The sequence below is a fragment of the Oncorhynchus nerka genome, linkage group LG12 (assembly GCF_034236695.1).
Source record: "Oncorhynchus nerka isolate Pitt River linkage group LG12, Oner_Uvic_2.0, whole genome shotgun sequence".
In the NCBI taxonomy this organism is placed as follows: domain Eukaryota; kingdom Metazoa; phylum Chordata; class Actinopteri; order Salmoniformes; family Salmonidae; genus Oncorhynchus; species Oncorhynchus nerka.
The window spans coordinates 66,967,865-66,988,136 of NC_088407.1; the positions used below are offsets into that span (position 1 = coordinate 66,967,865).

Below are 20,272 nucleotides of genomic sequence, written 5' to 3' on the forward strand. Positions count from 1 at the left end.
CCTAGACTCACTCCAATTTGCATACCGCCCCAATAGGTCCACAGACGACGCAATGGTTAGAACGTTGGACTAGTAACCGAAAGGTTGCAAGTTCAAATCCCCGAGCTGACAAGGTACACATCGGTCGTTCTGCCCCTGAACAGGCAGTTAAACCACTGTTCCTAGGCCGTCATTGAAAATAAGAATGAGTTCTTAACTGACTTGCCTAGTTAAATAAAGGTAAATAAAACTTTTTTTTTTAAATCACACTTCACACTGCCCTGGACTGGGATATGGACAAAAGGAATACCTATGTAAGGATGCTGTTCATCAACTGCAGCTCAGCATTTAACACCATAGTACCCTCCACACTCATCATTAAGCTCGAGACTCTGGGTCTCGACCCCACCCTGTACAACTGGGTTCTGGACTTCCTGACGGGCTGCAGCTAAATGGTGAGGGTAGGAAACAACATCTCCACCCCGCTGATCCTCAACACTGGGGCCCCACAATTGTGCGTTCTCAGCCCTCTCCTGTATTCCCTGTTCACCCAGGACTGAGTGGCCATGCACGCCTCCAACTCAATCATGAAGTTTGCAGACAACACTACAGTGGTAGGCTTGATTACCAACAACGACGAGACGGCCTACAGGGAGGAGGTGAGGGCCCTCGGAGTGTGGTGTCAGGAAAATAACCTCCCACTCAATGCCAACAAATCAGATGAGATGATTGTGGACTTCAGGAAACAGCAGAGGGAGCACCCCCCTATCCACATCGACGGGACAGTAGTGGAGAAGGTGGAAAGTTTTAAGTTCCTTGGCTTACACATCACAGAAAAACTGAAATGGTCCACCCACACAGACAGCGTGGTGAAGAAGGCGCAGCAGCACCTCGTCAACCTCAGGAGGCTGAAGAAATTCGCATTTTCACCAAAAACACTCAAACTTTTACAGATGCACAATCGAGAGCATCCTGTCGGGCTGCATCACCGCCTGGTACGGCAACTGGTCCGCCCATAACCATAAGGCTCTCCAGAGGGTAGTGAGGTCTGCACAACACATCACCGGGGGCAAACTACCTGCCCTCCAGGACACCTACACCACCCGATGTCACAGGAAGGCCAAAAAGATCATCAAGGACAACAACCACCCGAGCCACTGCCTGTTCACCCCGCTATCTCCATAGCGCATCAAAGCGGGACTGAGAGACTGAAAAACAGCTGCTATCTCAAGGCCATGAGACTGTTAAACAGCCATCACTAACATTGAGTTGCTGCTGCCAACATACTGACTCAATCTCTAGCCACTTTAATAATAAAAAATGGGATGTTATAAATGTATCACTAGTCACTTTAAACACCATGCCACTTTATATAATGTTTACATACCCTACATTACTCATCTTATATGTATATACTGTACTCTATACCATCTACTGCATCTTGCCTATGCCATTCTGCCATCGCTCATCCATATATATTTGTATGTACATATTCTTATTCATTCCTTTATACGTGTGTGTGTATAAGGTAGTTGTGGTGAAATTGTTTGATTACTTGTTAGATATTACTACATGGTCGGAACTAGAAGCACAAGCATTTCTCTACCCTTGCATTAACATCTGCTAACCATGTGTATGTGACAAATAAAATTGTATTTGATATATAGCACTACCTAGCCTGCTTGCTAGCACCAACATGAAGCAAGCGTGCTTATCCAAATGTACGTGTCAAAAGGATTATGTCCGTTAGTGATCATGTGACATGCAACTCAACTAACGGAATGATATAAATACAATGAGGTTGAATTCATTCTCAAGAATAGTGTATACTACCCAATAGACCACTAGTAGATACTAAAGATGTGTGGTGGGTATATGAGTCTGGGAATGTTCATTGCTTATGTAACAACCAAGGACACGAACATACAGAGAGTGATAGAGGAGTGCAAAAGAGGGAGCAAGAGAGACAAAATAAATGAGAGAAACATTAGCTACATTGGCCAGATCTCCCCCCCCCCAAAAGCCAGCCCATTTTAGACAACATTGTATGCCTCTAATTTCATAAATCATAGGGCATCTTCCATGGTCCCCAAGACAGCTAACCTCTCAAATCCTGGTCCAGACAACGCATCTCCCATCTCAGCACCAAGACGCATTACATTCTCATGCCTCTCACACACACAGGCCAGAGGCTTTAGACTGATTCCCATTGGAAACTCAAGCCAGGTGGCTCCTGTCCCATGCATTTCCGTTAAATCTGCTCTACTAAAACGAGTGTGGTGCGATTGACAGATGAGTGGGTTGAAGAAGGGCACTAAACCCACTGGGATAAAGGGCTGAGGACAGCTGTCTGTGAAGAGCTAAGCAGGTAGGTAGCCAGGCAGGTAGCCAGGCAGGCAAGTAGGCAGGTAGTGAGGCAGCTGGGTAGGTAGCCAGGCAGGTAGCCAGGCAGGCAAGTAGGCAGGTAGCGAGGCAGATAGTCAGGCATGCAGGTAGCCAGGCAGGTAACCAGTAGAGAAAAGTAGTCAAAATCAGATTGAGGTGTTTGTTTCTTTGAGCTCATTCCAGCTTTACTTTATCTAGTTTCACAGCTTATAACAAGTTTGGCCAGGCCAAAATAAAACCTTATATAATAGCTTTTACATCTTAATGGGGTTGCTGAGTAAATGGAGGATGAATAAATACATCGAAATGATGGTGCCACTTCACACAAAGCGCCTGGCGATACAGGTGACATGATCGTCTCTGGCTCGGCCCTGTGGGCATCAAAGTTTAAACAGCGCTAGACAACAGAGTTAGATTCATTACTACATACACCCTGGTCCAGTTAGCACCACTCGCTACATTTTTAATAAAGTGGGAATATGGAGAGGAGAAGCGAGGGGACATAGTGCTTTGGTAGAGGTACACACTGCCACATGTTCACACAGGGGGAAGGAACACTTAGTATACCATGTCTGGAGGTTAACCTGATATTATATCCATGCCAATAAACGTCTCTGAGCTCTGCTGGTGGAAGCTAGCCCCCCTAAAGATGTAGGACCAGCTAACCCACTTACAGATCTAGAACCAGCTAACCCACCTACAGATCCAGGACCAGCTAACCCACCTACAGATCCAGGACCAGCTAACCCATCAACATATCTAGGACCAGCTAACCCACCTACAAATCAAGGACCAGCTAACCCACCTACAGATCTAGGACCAGCTGACCCACCTACAGATCTAGGGCCAGCTGACCCACCTACAGATCTAAGACTTGCTAACCCACCTACAGATCTAAGACTTGCTAACCCACCTACCGATCTAGGACCAGCTGACCCCCCTACAGATCTAAGACTTGCTAACCCACCTACCGATCTAGGACCAGCTAACCCATACAGATCTAGGACCAGCTGACCCCCCCCTACCAGCTAACCCATACAGATCTACAGTAGGACCAGCTAACCCACCTACAGATCTAGGACCAGCTAACCCACCTACAGATCTAGGACCAGCTAACCCACTGACCTTGGGATCCACATTGAGCGTTATCATGACTGAAAGTCTCATTTGAAAGCCAAACCACAGGGGATATTATTTTTTTATTTCACCTTTATTTAACTAGGTAGGCCAGTTGAGACCAAGTTCTCAAATTTTGAACTGCGAAATGGCCAAGATAAAGCAAAGCAGTGAGACACAAACACAGAGTTACACATGGGATAAACAAACGTACAGTCAATAACACAATAGAAAAGTCTAAATACAGTGTGTGCAAATGTAGTGGGGGTTAAGGCAATAAATAGGCCATAGTGGTGAAATAATTACAATTTAGCATTAACACTGGAGTGATATATGTGTAAGTAGAGATACTGGGGTGCAAAGGAGTAAAAAAAAAAATAACAATATAGGAATGAGGTATTTGGGTGGGCTATTTACAGATGGAGAGTTTACAGTCTAACCAGACACCTAGGTATTTGTAGTTGTCCACATATTCTAAGTCAGAACCGTCCAGAGTAGTGGTGCTAGGCGGGCGGGTGGGCGCGGGCAGCGATTGGTTGAAAAGCATGCATTTAGTTTTACTTGCATTTAAGAGCAGTTGGAGGCAACGGAAGGAGAGTTGTATGGCCAGAAGTATACAGAATGGTGTCGTCTGCGTAGAGGTGGATCAGAGAATCACCAGCAGTAAGAGCGACATCATTGATATATACAGAGAAAAGAGACGGCCCGAGAATTGAACCCTGTGGCACCACCATAGAGACTGCAAGAGGTCCAGACAACAGGCCCTCCGATTTGATACACTGAACTCTATCTGAGAAGTAGTTGGTGAACCAGGCGAGACAGTCATTTGAGAAACAAGGCTGTTGAGTCTGCCGATAAGAATGCGGTGATTGACAGAGTCGAAAGCCTTGGCCAGGTCAATGAATACAGCTGCACAGTACTTTTATCGGTGGCAGTTATGATATTGTTTAGGACATTGAGCGTGGCTGAGGTGCACCCATGACCAGCTCGGAAACCAGATTACATAGCGGATAAGGTACGGTGGGATTTGCCATAACCATGGCAAGCCCATTCACAGCTTCAATAGGATGAATTTGAGACTATGGCTGTCAAGGTATTCTGGAGTCTAGAGATGCCCGTCATGCCCTTCTACCACAGTAAAATCAAATAAATAAAACACTGAGAGGCATTCAGGTGTGATGGGTTTCCCTAAGGTTAATGGAACGTTAACGAGAACAGGTCAGGTCTCTGAGTGTCACCATGACAACCCCACTAGACCTCAAGGGCTGGAGGTTAAGTGGTCGGAGGAGGATGAGGAGAATGGTGTGTGACATGAGTTTGTGAGTGTGTATAGGCGGGGTGTGGGTGTCTGTGTGTGACGGTGGGAAATGTATGTATATGCATACACTTTGTGTGTGTGTGTGTACGCCTGTGTGTGTACAGATGTCCACGTGTGTACCAGCCTACCTTCCTCGATGACGCGGTCCTTGTCGTCCAGCATACCCTGCACCTCGCAGCCACTCACGTAGGCCAGGCCTGTCTGCTCCACAAAGGGCTGGCGCCGGTCGAGGCGCGTGCCGAAGGGCAGATTGGGCCACACCGTGACCAGAAAGCAAACGTCGTGCTTCCGCAGCCCTGGGAGAAGGAGAGCGAAAACTCCCTGTCAGCGCTCGGCTGATCTTTAAAACATGAAGCTGTAATTATACAATGGGGAGGGGTGATGAGGGAGGCAGACAGGGAGAATCACATCACACACCTCTCAATTGAAAGACAAAAAGAAGGAGAATGTGAACCCGTAAAAGAGGTATGGAGGTGGGAGAGAAAGGGAGGGTGATTCTGGTAGCACTAGCCTATCCTGACATCCTCCTGCACTCGGAGGTTCGCTATGTGTTGAAGAGCAGACTCCTTTAGTAAATCTACAGATTTCAAAAATAATCAATCCACTAATGTGATTTTCTGGATTTTTTTTCTCATTTTGTCTGTCATAGTTGAAGTGTACCTATGATGAAAATTACAGGCCTCTCTCATCTTTTTAAGTGGGAGAACTTGCACAATTGGTGGCTGACTAAATATTTTTTTGCCCCACTGTACAGGCTTTATTACTGGGAGGGAGTGGGATCCACGAAGAGAGAGGGAGGGAGACAGAGTGCATGAGAAAGACAGAAAGAACAAAAGACAGAAAACTAGACGGTATATAGAGGGAATGCTGAAAGGTAGAGAAGAGGGAGGGAGAGCAGGGGATTGAGAGATGGCACAGCCATGTGCCTTCCCACTCGTGTTTGATGTGGTCTCGTACGTTGAGGTTGACAGCGATGGCTTAGCCAACTCCACGATGGAGAAGGCTGTGATGTCTGAAACTTCCTGGCTGGCCCCCAAACACCACACTCTGACTGCCTAACGGATGACAAGACAGCAGGTCAACCCACAAACAGCACACTATCATACTATGAGCGCCTGAAAATGTCATAGAAATTGAGTTATGAGTGAGGCAAAAATGATCAATTCTAAGTAAACATAAATGTGGGAACATTTTCTTACCATCAGTTATAGGTGTGTGTTCTCTGCTCACCATGGTTTCATGCGAGTCACAACATCCTCCACGTCATGTCTGATCTCGTAGGTGGACTCCAGACGGAACAGGTTGAAGTTTCTCAGCAGGCAGTCGTGGAGGGTCAGGAACTGCAGGTTCCGTTTAGGAAGAGCCAGACAAACTGGAACACAAGGATTAAACAGAGAGACATGACAAAAAAATCCTCTTTAATTGATGTCATTGGTATAGATCTATTACCTACCTATTTCAGTGTAACATAAATAGGACCTCGAGTTTTCCCTGACCAGGAACAACTCGGTAGCTATGTGACAGGGACAATCCCTTCGATATAACAGCTGCAGAGTAGACTAGAATGCTAATTTACACCTGTAATCTCTTGGAAGGCTAAAACAGCTAAGATAGCCTTATAGACGTCGATAGGCTCATGGATTTCAATGGGATTACAGGGCTTGTAGGCATCTTAGCCTGTGAAGGTGCCCCTGCTAGCCTAAAGAGGATTGGCCATTAAGAGGGTGCCAGCTCACTGCCTCTGTGGTGTGGGATAACACAGCAGGGTGTGTGTGCGAGACGAGTTTGCGCAGAGACACAGTAGACAGACACACACCTTCACCAGAATAGTACTCATTCGGGACTATGTTCTCATCCAGATAATCTCCTACGTTGGCTAAAGAGGCATCTGGTTAAGTTGCTCGATCTGGGAGATTCGTCTCTCATGACGAGACACCTGTTAGTGTGAGAGAGGGAAGAAAGAGAGACAGAAAGAGAGCTGGAGAGAGAGAGAAAGAAAGACATTGGGTGAATGCACCATCCCCCCACTCTTACCCTCCCCTCACTCACTTGACAGTGGTATTAAAAACAAAGTTTTATAAAAATAATCATGTCAGATGCATCACACTACTTCACCGTCTGTCATGACAACCCCTTCATTAGAAACCATCTCTCTCATACAGTTTGGCTTGTATCTCTTCAGTGAGCCTGCAGGCTGTTTTATTTTAGGTCAGGGGCCTAAATGTAGTAGCATCCCTGATGGTTGTGTGCCAAATATAATGCAGAAGTCTATATAATCCCTGTGTTTAATATGTGATCAGTCAGTCACTAGCCGCCATGCTAAACTAATCCTGTTATACTGCGTGTTCCCTGCCAGTTACTACCTAACCCAGGGTTTTGTCACAGTCGTCCATCTTGTTACACCGCCGTGTTCCCTGCCAGTTACTACCTAACCCAGGGTTTTGTCACAGTCGTCCAACTTGTTACACCGCCGTGTTCCCTGCCAGTTACTATCTAACCCAGGGTTTTGTCTTAGTCATCCATCCGGGACTGGTAGAGAGGTACATAGATCTAAAGACTGTAGAACCCTGATTGAGACTAATACCCATCGAGCCCATCTCGGACAGTTATTGCAAAACGAAGCAAAAATTCCATAATGATGGATAAAGAATCCACTGCAATGTCGGTAATCTAAATAGGAAATTATTATTTCAAGAGTGGGTGGCTCATGGCTTTGAGGAATTATGTAAATAACCCCAAGAACAGTGATAGCTAGAAGCTCAGTAGCACTCTGACCAGCTCATCCTCTCATTCCCCAGGTTTAATTGCAGACTTTCTCTGCAGTGTGTCTGTGGGACCTGCTCTGCTCCATCCTGCATAGCACATCTCTACACAGCACATCTCTACACAGCACATCTCTAAACGGCACATCTCTACACGGCACATCTCTACACGGCACATCTCTAAACGGCACATCTCTAAACGGCACATCTCTACACGGCACATCTCTACACGGCACATCTCTACACGGCACATCTCTACACGGCACATCTCTACACGGCACATCTCTACACGGCACATCTCTACACGGCACATCTCTACACGGCACATCTCTACACGGCACATCTCTACACGGCACAGCTCTACACTGCACAGCTCTACACGGCACATCTCTACACAGCACAGCTCTACGGCACAGCTCTACACACATCTCTACACAGCACATCTCTACACAGCACAGCTCTACACAGCACATCTCTACACAGCACATCTCTACACGGCACATCTCTACACGGCACATCTCTACACGGCACATCTCTACACAGCACATCTCTACAAGCCTCTGGCACCGGCGACCAAACAAATAATGCATAATACCAAAGTGGAATCTGGAGATTTTCGGATGCTCAGGGCAACCAGGAGCCACGCAAATGAGTCCCCTGACAATGGCTCTGGGAACAATCTAATCAGCTAATTATTGAAAAGCTTCTCTTCAGTGGCGGGCAGAGGAGAGGAGGACTAGAGAAGACTTGAAGTGGGTAATTACAGCAGTAGGGACAGAGCAGGTCAGTGGATGGACTGGTCGCATGGTGATGGAGGGTTATGGGGATGAGACTTGTTAACAACACACTGTATGCCTGTTTATAGGAGGGACTAAGGGTGGGTGGGTTTGGAGAGCAAATCAGATCAACAGTGGTGTTTTTTCCTAGGATAAGAGAAACCTTAGTGCTCTTTCCTCATTAGTCTCTCTCTACCTCCCTCTCCTCCACTTCATCCACTCCATCTCTATCACCAATGTTGAGCCCTAATTGGATTCAAAGGCAAATTCAAGGGCGGAGAGGAGTGTGTGGGGGGGATTGCATACTGTATGTACTCCAAAAGCATAAATGAATGTATTTTAAACCAGCCACTCCAACCCTATTATGATGCTATGCTCTCTGGGCGGTTATTGTTCCGCAAGCCAACATATACGTCGCTTCGGTTTAGCCAAGCCGTAAATAGAGGAGGGTTTCTCTCATTCTTAAGCGCATCTTGGGGGGCATGTAAATATTCATTATCTTAGCATCCTCTCCTTGTCTCCTTCCCATCATCCCTAACCATAGATCTAGGATCAGATGAAACTTCCCCAATTCCCACATTTTAAGCATTAGAACGATGAAATACATATCTGATCCCCTATCAGCGGTTAGGGACAACATCTCCCCGTTTCGAAACAGCACCGACCAGCAGCTCCAAAAGGACCTCTTTCTCAATGGTGGTGTCCTGTCCCTCTGCCAGCTCTGGTAACAGACATAGGTACGAGGCCACCCGGTGGAGAGTGTTGGGACTGTAGAGAGAAAAAACGACTTCAGCATATTTTACATTATGAACTATGAACTTCCAATTCATGTGTATTTTCTATATTTTTTGCAACACTTTTCTATTGACATAAATATATGAAATGAAGACCCAAGGGTAGAAACGCACATTCAAGAGAATATATTACCATGCAGATTATGTTTTTCTGAGGAAAATGATCCTATTTCAAAGTCGCTACCTTTCATCTGACAATATGAAATGTGTCCCATTCACCTAAGACACAGATATTTTCTTACGTCCTGTGCTTGTAAGCATTGCGATGTACTGTACACTAGTCCTCGTGTTTTCCTACTCTGCCCTGCTAACTAAGGCCACTGCAGTCCTGCACTGTCAGCATGGTGTGTACAGGGGCTGGGGCCGCATCAATGCGACGGGATTATGAACATCCAACCGCATCTCTATTTCTCAGAGCTGAAGCAGAGGGTTGAGAGGCTGCTGTCTGAATAGAAGGCTGTTTTAATCAGACAGATGTGACATGTGCCACCATGACACAGACAGGGGTTGGTATAGAGAGAGACACTGTCTGTGACAGAGTCCTATTCAGACAGACCGGGACATGTGGCCATGATGCCATGTTTAGTTTGACCACATGGGTCTGGGGTTTTGCTGACCCTGCAGTTGGTCTGTCTAGGGACTGGAATGGGTCACGTTGCTGTACTGTACTCCAGGACAAAGCTAAAATAGCTGCTTCCATTGAGTCATTAGGGAGATGAGGCTGGATGCAGGACAGATCTGAGAGCTGTTACTTTTTGTTAGGGCCATGAGCCCACTAGCCTGCCTAATTGTAATTTTATCTCCACCAAATCTCTAGCCAGACGACACGCAATGAGGAGTTCTTAAAAATGAAAGAGAAAAATACTGTGTGTGTGTAACACCCTGCTTGTGAGGGTTTCCGTTAGGAAAATGTGGTGCCGGACATTTGACCGGCAGCATTTAAATTTACTGGACATTTTATACATTTACTGGACCCATATGCATTGGGTTCATAACCTGATTAGGGGTCCACCCATGGTGCTCAGAATGACAGAGCTCACAGAACATGCCATTTGAGGATACACGGATATGCTGTCCTTCTTACCGAATTACCGATGCCCACTTTGAAGAAGTTAGAATAACTGTCCACACGTACTTTTCCTCAGCCAACATGACTAGTAATGAACAGCAAAATCACTAGTCTGTCAATCTTCTATCCCCCATAGCAGAAAAGTTTAACTACTTTATTGGTTAGCTTGTCAAGAAATAAATGGTCTATTTAAACTGACACTGGGACAGTTGTGGGACGATAGATCCCAAATGCATAAAACCAATAGGCCTAGGCTACATAAAAAAATAAATCAATGAGTCTGACGCAACAAATCAGAACGCATCGCTGGAAATGTTGATAAACTATTATTTCTTCACATTACACAGTGCATTCAGAAAGTACTCAGACCCTTAACCTTTTCACATTATTCTACGTTACAGCCTTGTTCTAAAATGGAGTAAATACAACTATTTCCTCATCAATCTACACACAATACTCCATAATGACAAAGCAAAACCAAGTTAAGAATTGTTTGCAAATTTATTACAAGTAAAAAACAGAAATACCTTATAAGTATTCAGATATTTTGCTATGAGACTGGAAATTGAGCTCAGGTGCATCCTGTTTCTCAATGATCATGCAAGATGTTTTTACAACTTGGAGTCCATCTGTGGTAAATTCGCATTGATCAAACATGATTTGGAAAGGCACACACCTGTCTATATCTGTCTATAAGGTCCCACCGTTAACAGTGGATGTCAGAGCAGAACCAAGCCATGAAGTCGAAGGAATTGTCCATAGAGCTCAGAGACAGTATTGTGTCGAGGCACAGATCTGGGGAAGGGTATAAAAAAATATCTGCAGCACTGAAGGTCCCTAAGAACACAGTGCCCTCAATCGTTCTTAAATGGAAGAAGTTTGGAACCGCCAAGACTCTTCCTAGAGCTCGCCGCTCGGCCAAACTGAGTAATCGGGGGAGTAGGGAGGTGACCAAGAACCCGATGGTCACTCTGACAGAGCTCCAGAGTGCCTCTGTGGAGATGGGAGAACCTTCCAGAAGGACAACCATCGCTGTAGCACCCCACCAATCAGGCCTTTATGATAAAGTGGCCAAATGAAGCCAGTCCTCAGTAAAACGCACATGACAGCTCGCTTGGAGTTTGACAAAAGGCTACCCAAAGGACTCTCAGACCATGAGAAACAAGATTCTCTGGTCTGATGAAACCAAGAATGAACTCTTTGGCCTAAATGCCAAGCGTCACATCTGGAAGAAACCTGGCACCATCCCTATGGTGAAGCATGGTGGGGCGGCAGGTAGCCTAGTGGTTATAGCATTGGACGAGTAACCGAAATGTTGCAAGATCAACTCCCCGAGCTGACAAGGTAAATATCTGTTGTTCTGCAACTGAACAAGGCAGTTAACCCACTGTTCCTAGGCCATCATTGAAAATAAGAATTTGCTCTTAACTGGGAAAGGTGAATGAAGAAAAGTACAGAGAGAAAACCTGCTCCAGATCAGTCAGGACCTCTGAGGTGAGGGTTCACTATTCAACAGGACAATGACCATAAGCACACAGCCAAGACAACGCAGGAGTGGCTTCGGAACAAGTCTCTGAATGTCCTTGAGTGGCCCAGTCAGAGCCCGGACTTGAACCCTAATCTAATGTCTCTGGAGAGAACTGAAAATAGCTGTGCAGCGACGCTCCCCATCCAACCTGACAGAGCCTGAGAGTATTTGCAGAGAAAAATGGGAGAAACTCCTCAAACACAGGTGTGCCAAGCTCGTAGCGTCATACCCAAGAAGACCCGAGGCTGTAATCACTGCCAAAAGGTGCTTCAACAAAGTACTGAGTAAATGCTTATGTAATTGTGATAGCAAATTTATTACAAATAAAAAACTAACATTTCTAAAAACCTTTGTCATTATGGGGTATTATGGGGTATTGTGTGTAGATCGATGAAGGAAAAAAAACTATTGAATTAATTTTAGAATAATGCTGTAATGTCACAAAATGTAGAAAAAGTCAAGAGGTCTGAATACTTTCCAAAGGCACTGTAAATGCAGCAATGTGCACAAAGCAGTAGGCTAGGCACGAAAGTTTGTCCCATAATGCAATTAACGGGAAAACACCATTGTCAAAGCACATGCTAGCGGTTTCATTTGACAGATGAAAATATCAGCTAGAAATTTAGGAAGAGGGGAGATCTAATATGCAACAACTAGCATTGGTTGCTAATATGACTAGGATTGTGCCTTTGGCTACTGGACTATGAAAGAAAGTTGATATAAAATAATTGCCTCCTAGGCTGTGGTCTGACTTTGGCTAGGCTACTTTGAAGCAAGGTAAGACATGCCTCATAATAAAAGTTGTAAAAGATCAGGTTTCAAACAATTTAAGTATGTTTTCAAAATGCATACTGCCTCCAGCTCATTGCAAAGTGGTGTGTGATGTGCTGATGAGGCCTGCCTTCCGTTGCCTATACATTTAGTTTAGTTTAGTTCAATTTATTTTTACAGGGACAGTGCACATTAATCAACGTTTCAGTAAAAGTGCCGGTTTTAGCCAGCCGGCTAATTTTCAACCGCAGTCCCTGGGCAGGTTATTAAAAACAATTACAATATAGACAATAGCACCATAGAACAAGCAAGACATAGCAACATAGGACAAGCAAGACATAGCATACAGACAGAGCAACATAGAACAAAAAGCAGCAAGACAAAATTCATAAAAGCAACAAAGTGTTTCCACACTTCACAAGCTACAGACAACAGACAACATGGAAAGCGGCAACACACAGCTAGGGACCATGTTCACAAATCTGATTGACCTTCAGCCAGGTCTTCAAGCATTTTGTGAAAATGTGATATGTGGTGCAGTTATGTGTGTCTGATGGCAGTGTATTCCAGACATGGGAAGCTCTCACAGAGAATGCAGATTTACTAAAGGTGCTTTTCCTTAGGGGAACTATACAGTCACCTCTCATGGCAGACCTTGTGGATCTGCTGCCATATGTCTGGGTTTTCTGTTTAACAAAAATATTGAGTGGAGGGGGAGCCAGGCCATTAAGGATCTTGAATACAAGACATGCGTCGGTGTATTGCACAAGATTTTCCCAACTCAAGAGCTCATGCTTTCTAAGGATGTGACAATGATGATGGCTATTGGGCTTCCTATCAAGCACTTTGAGAGCCTGTTTGTAGACAGACTGAATAGGTTTTAATGTTGTACAGCAAGCTTGGGCCCAACTAGTCAAGCTGTATGTTAAGTGGGGGAGTATCATAGTTTTGAAGTACAGTTTTGCTACCTCTGTAGTCAAACAATTTCGTATAAATCGGAAATTAGCTAGATTGAATTTAGTTATTTGAATTACCTTTTTCACATGCTTTTTAAAAGAGAGGTTGGAATCAAGTATGATGCCAAGGTACTTAAAATCGGATACCACCTGGAGCTTTTGCATCTCAAATTTGCTGTTTGAGATGCTGTAGAAGCAGTTCTCGCACTGTCTTTGACATATTTTCCGCTCAAAGGCTCTGTATGCTGTATGCATGTGATAAGATACATAACGAATAAGCTGTACAATATATTCCACAAAATTATGCAAATGAACCTATAGACCGATAAGCGTTACCAGAAAAATATATTTCCATCAACTGGTATTTCCATCAATGAATAGGCTAAAAAGCATTATTTCGCAAAGGAATTTTTTTCCAAGACAATCAGTTGGTGGCAATTTTATTTATCGGCTTTGTTCTTTGTTCTTTTTTCGGCTAAAAGCCGGTTATTACCGGCTAACGGAAACCCTGCTGCCCATGTGTGTTTTGGGGACTTAGCGAATCTATCTGGAATAATGGATGAGGGGCAGTTTAGCTTCTGGGTAGCACAGCTGGAATAGCTGGCAATAATAAGAGGGTTTTGTGGGTAAAAAGCACCTTGTTAAAAGTGATGGAAGCCTTTAAAGCCGGGGGGGGCTCGGTGACAATGCAGAGCCTGGCTTTATCCATGAGACAATAACACAGAGGGGAAAGAGTCTCAGCAGCACCTAGGACCAGGGTCAGAAGGAAAGGAGGAAAGGATAGGAAGCACACACACACTAACAAGGCCCAGCCCCATGAAAGCGATGGAGGGGGGGTTTGGCAAGGCCACTTGCTAATATGATCTGACAAATACAGCTGTTCAAAGAGTTTATTCTCAAGCCCCTGCAAATTGCTGAAATTAATGAGGCGAGTCTCTCTCTCTTGCTGGTGCCACACTACTCTGCACATTCAAGGACTCACATGCTGCCTGCCATTTGCGGTCAGGGGGGCAGCGGTTGGGATGTTAGCGATACGACAGTGACAATTCAGCATTTGTCATCATGGTAGCATAAAGGTTAGGGTGTGTATGGATGTTTTTTGGGGTTCACAATCCCAGATATGATTCCCCTCCCCACCCACACACTACCTGAGATGGTCAAACTGTTTGGTGAGGGATTCCTGTGTGTCCACGGCTCCCACATTGGACAGGGCAAAGTCCTGCAGCTCTGGGAAATGGGCAAAGGCTGCCTTCTGAAAGGCAAGACACAGCAAACATTTAGAGATCATAAGGAAACAACTCCTTACCCACACACCCCAGAGACCATGTGATGTCAGGCACCTTTTTCATTTCCCTAATGTACTAATCCAACATCTGTGTGGGGCTAGAGAGAGGTAGGGGAAAGAGCGAGAGATGGACAGATGGAGAGAATATTAGGATGAACAGATGAACCAGTCTTACATGCATATTTCTCTTTAAATTAATTTGATCGTATCAAGTTGAGAGGTAAAAATGCATGTAAGACTGAAATCTAAAATATTGAGAATTCTCTCTAGGACTGACTTTGACTTGATATTCTTTCTTGTAAATGACATATGGAAGCTGTCAGTAAATTATGAATGTTCCATATTCATACATGTACAACTCACAGCATGGGTTATGTCTCCCAGGTGCACACAGTACACTTAGGTAAACTTTTTCCTATCTTTAACGCTTAAATGTGCAAATGATGTTCAAAACTGATGCCTATCAACGATTTGAAAATTCTAGAATCATTTGTGATGTGGACAGGTCAAGTAAACAACCAAACAAAACAGAGTAACTCATCCATCCATCCTGGGTAGTACTGTATACAAGTACCTGCAGTGATGCGATTCTGTCGTAGTGGAGCGTGGTCATCTCCTTCTCTGTCAGGGCGTTGCCTGTCTGGTCGTTGATCCCAAAGCCTGTGCAGAACAGCATGTCCAGTAACTGGCAGAAGAGGTGTCCCTCCTCCTCTCTCTGCATGAGGCTGGACACCCAGTGGGAGTCATCACCACCAGGTGGGAGTCATCACCACCAGGTGGGAGTCATCACCACCAGGTGGGAGTCATCACCACCAGGTGGGAGTCATCACCACCAGGTGGGAGTCATCACAACCAGGTGGGAGTCATCACCACCAGGTGGGAGTCATCCAGCACCGTGTTGAACCAGCAACGTGTTAGGATCAGGGCCTGGGGACAGACATAGAAGGGAACCACACATTACACATCATGGTAAAACAATGAAACCACTGCCTTTATACAAGACTATAGGCTCAATAAATATGATCTTAAAATGTTGTTTTTTAAATAAATATTCACGCATCTACCTATAACTAGAAAAAGCATAATTTGGGTTCAATTGGGGTCAATCAGATCAATCCATCTACAAACCAGAATTCCCAGCATTGAGGCCCAGAGAATAAATAGGGCCCTATTGATTCAGTCTATTTCAGCAGGGTGGTTTGGACTATTTTTTGCATTTCATAGATGAGGGTTGGAAGTCAAATTTCAAAAAGTGGAAAGGAGAAAAACAATGACAAGAATCCTACACAGTGACCTCTACTCACAAAAAGAACAACAAAAATGAATAGAAAAAATGCCATGTCTTCTACTGAGTTCACCTCTCTGCAGATGATACTACTCCCGCAACAAGACAGACAAGCTTTATGTACTGCCACAGCTTTGATCTCCACAGACCTGTCACAGACGGCTCAACCTAACAGACACACAAAATGTAGGATCTCTTTTTCCATACAGAGATTCACAGGGTCTTATCACGTCATCCCAGAGGGAAGCATGAGATTTCAGCCATCCCTTTGTAAAAGGATACTGCTGAGGAGGAAAGGACTTCTCCGGAGGCAGCTTGCCTTGCCAGTGCCAGGAAAAGGATAGCATGTCATCGGATAGGGGGAAAATCAATCCATCCCATCCTCCCTCGGGGGGAACAGGAGAACCGTGGCCACGCAGCCCAGAGAGGGAAGGAAACATCTTGACTATGTGACATCCTCTCTGCGTGTCATGATGAAACCAAACCAGACCACAGAGAAGAAAGCACACTACACCATGACGTTAAAACTCAAATTTTCTACGCTAGAAATAACCTGTATTTTCTCAACGTCATCAAAAAACAATCATTCAAGGTTGCATACTCTACACATATCAAGATAAAAATAGGAGTACAGGTATAGGTAGGTACAGCAACCTCAAACGTGTCTTTGCATGCTCAGTGAATGCAGATATTCAGTTGATTCTATATAAATGGATGCCTAGCACACTTCATACATATGCTACACAACACCACCATAGATTCCCTTATAAATAGTGTGTTTCTTACCTCCAGGTGAATCATGAGCTCGGTGAACCTCGCGCAGGAGTGGACCTTCCCCCCAAGGGCCTGAGAGAGACAACACAGGGAGACATTCAGTTCAGGTAATAACATACACAACACACATGACCACCATCATACACACTCAAACACAGAGGGGGATATGGGAGATGAAGGAGGGTTTTCAGCAAACAACTGTGGACGACACCATGGCGTGTGTGTGTGTGTGTGTGTGTGTGTGTGTGTGTGTGTGTGTGTGTGTGAGAGAGAGAGAGAGAGGGAGGGAGAGGGAGAGAGAGAGAAAGAGAGAGTGCTGGGGCCAGGAAGTGGCCTGGCCGTGCACGAAGACCCCGGTATGTTTGTCTCTCCTCTGGGGCACTGCAATGTATGCTGGGAGATCAGCCATCATTAGGGGAGGTAGGTGTGTGTGTGTGCAGTAGCACATGTCCATTGTGCTACATACCACCGTGTGTGTGTGTACATCCCTGTGCTGTGTACCAATGCTCTGACAGGGAGGATTAGAGTCTGGGTCTCAGCAGGACTACCACCACCCAGCTACATGTTGGGAGAGATGCTATTCTGAGCACACAGGTTGGGCGTGTGGGGTGGGGGGGGGGGGGGGGTCTGTGTGTCGCCTTACATTACATCACCACACAGACTGTCACTGTGGGCGTGGCGGGGGGCAGCTGGACAGGGCTGCTCTTTCAGAGTGGGGGTCAAGTCAGGAGGAAAGGATGAACTTTGGGACTGATAAAAGGTTGGAAATGGTGCATCTCACACCAGTAATGAGGGACTTTTGGACTGTAGAAATGTCACGTATAAAGACTAGGAGGTAAAGGCATGTGCATGGGGTGTCCTAGTTACCCAAGTAAGATGTCTGTTTCTCTGCTAAAGCTTAAAATAAACAGCAGAGTATTTTTAAATTGGCACAATAAGTTGTGAAAACTTTTCAGCATGAGGAAAATGTCGTTGAGCACCATTTTAAGCCTTGAAAATCTAATCTTTCTCCTCCAGTAAATGTGGCCTCCCCGCTGCGATGTCCAGCTGCTTACGGGAATACAACAAAGCTGCATTGTTCATAAATCACAGCTGTGTTGCTAAATGTTTACCTGCTGGGGAGACGGACATCAAAACCACCAAAAACTTCTTAATGAGCTCAGAAAGGAATGTCCTCTCCATCTTGCCTCTGGAAATAGAAGGCAGGAAATAATAATTAGCGACACGCAACACAACGCTGTGCCTTTGATGGAACTATTCTAACTTCTGAGGGGACTATTATACTTTTGATGGGACTATGGACAAAACAAAAATGTCGATTTTGGATGGGACTATTATATTTTTTTGATAGAACTACTATATTTCGGATGAGGACTACTATATTTCGGGTGAGACTACTATATTTCCGATGGGACTACTATATTTCCGATGGGACTACTATATTTCGGATGAGACTACTATATTTCCGATGGGACTACTATATTTCGGGTGAGACTACTTTATTTCCGATGGGACTACTATATTTCCGATGGGACTACTATATTTCGGATGAGACTACTATATTTCGGATGAGACTACTATATTTCCGATGGGACTACTATATTTCGGGTGAGACTACTTTATTTCCGATGGGACTACTATATTTCCGATGGGACTACTATATTTCGGATGAGAGTACTATATTTCCGATGGGACTACTATATTTCGGGTGAGACTACTTTATTTCCGATGGGACTACTATATTTCCGATGGGACTACTATATTTCGGATGAGACTACTATATTTCCGATGGGACTACTATATTTCGGATGAGACTACTATATTTCGGATGAGACTACTATATTTCGGATGAGTACTATATTTCGAATGAGACTACTATATTTCAGATGGGACTATTATCATTTGGACAGGGCTATTATACTTTGGAGGGACCATTAGATTTCGGATGGGACTGTTTCTACAGCTGGTGCAGGCACATGGCAGAAGCTTTGCCATCCAGAAGCTTTGAAGCTTTGCCATCCAGCTTGTCAAAATGTTCTTGATCAGATTGAAAAACTTTTGGAGCTTGCGAACATTCGTCAACTCGTGTTGGAGTCAAGACTGTACAGATGACAGACAGTGAGTCTAATGACGCTATAAAAAAAATAGCAAAACATTGAGACAGTTTGTCTTTGGACCCTTTTCTACATAATAAATCCCTATTCAGTAATGTAAAAAATATTTTGGCATAATCTTAAACATTATGCATATCTAACAGTGTGACAGTTCTAAAGAAAGGAGCACTGCAGGATAAGGGAGAGAGGAGCTCTTACTGGTAAGAGACACATCCACCTGGGCAGTAAGATGAGCTGCTGCACCTGCTCTCTGATCAAATCCACCTCCTGAGAGACAGACAAACAGACAGGAGCAGAGGGAGAGCAGAGAGAAAGACAGAGAGAAAATGGGAGAGAGGGTCAGAGAGGGACATAAGGATATTTGAGAGTTGGTAGAATAATTGCATTGCACCAAATAGATTCTAACCATTGCATACGCTTCAGTAGAATCAGAGGGATAACAATCGAATTTCAGAGTGAGACTGGTGCAGTGGCTACCCATTGTTTTGAGCAGGACTGGGGAATACAGATATGCTTGGGCGGCACCTGAGTATAAAGTGTTTTGAAGTGTAATACTGCCACCTAGTGGAAGCTAAACCAAACTACTTTCATGGAAACCACATCCAGGATGTTTTTCCCTGACTTCTGCTCTTGTCCGCTCAGCTTTGTGGATCTGAGACTAGGGCTGTGGCGGTCATGGAATTTTGTCAGCCGCTGATTGTCAAGCAATAACTGCTGGTCTCACTGTAATTGACCGTAAATGAACACAAACATTTAGCATCTCCTGGCATCCACACTTGGCCTACAAGGCACTGATGCAGCCCTTTGGAATGTCTACATTTTAAAAAGTCTAATAAATCCATGTAATATAGCCTACACCATCACAATATATCCATGATTTATTTTAGACAGGTCTAAAGAAACATGATATGATGAAAATGTAGTCTATTTCAGAATAACATATTCTGAAGAGTCCTTATGTTAGGTCCTGATCTGGCTATGACATAAAAGTATGGCTGTGGGCTACACTAGTTGCCTTAGCAGACAAGATTTGATTAGAATTCTGTGACATTATTTTATAATATGAATTTCACAGCGGCATCCCCTTGTGTGAATGTAATGACCCCTAAAAAAAACTGCTTTATTAGAAAGGTGCATTTTTAAATGGTGAAAATTACCTTCCCCAATCTTGAAACTAACACGCTGACGATTTATGCCAGTTAGGCTCCACACCATTTGTAAAGCAGATGAATGTGCTGAATTTTAAGAAGTTATTTGGCCACTTCAGTTGCAAAACAAATATAGACCTATGGGCTAGGATACATGAGGTGTGCGACTATGATAAATTGCATGCGCTGTTTCTTGCCTTACTGCACAAGCT

General features: G+C 44.5%; 1 pseudogene; it reads right to left on the bottom strand.

Moving 5' to 3' along the window:
• LOC115138817 (RNA helicase aquarius-like) overlaps nucleotides 1-20,272 on the bottom strand; it is an 83,912-nt pseudogene that overhangs the window by 59,056 nt on the left and 4,584 nt on the right.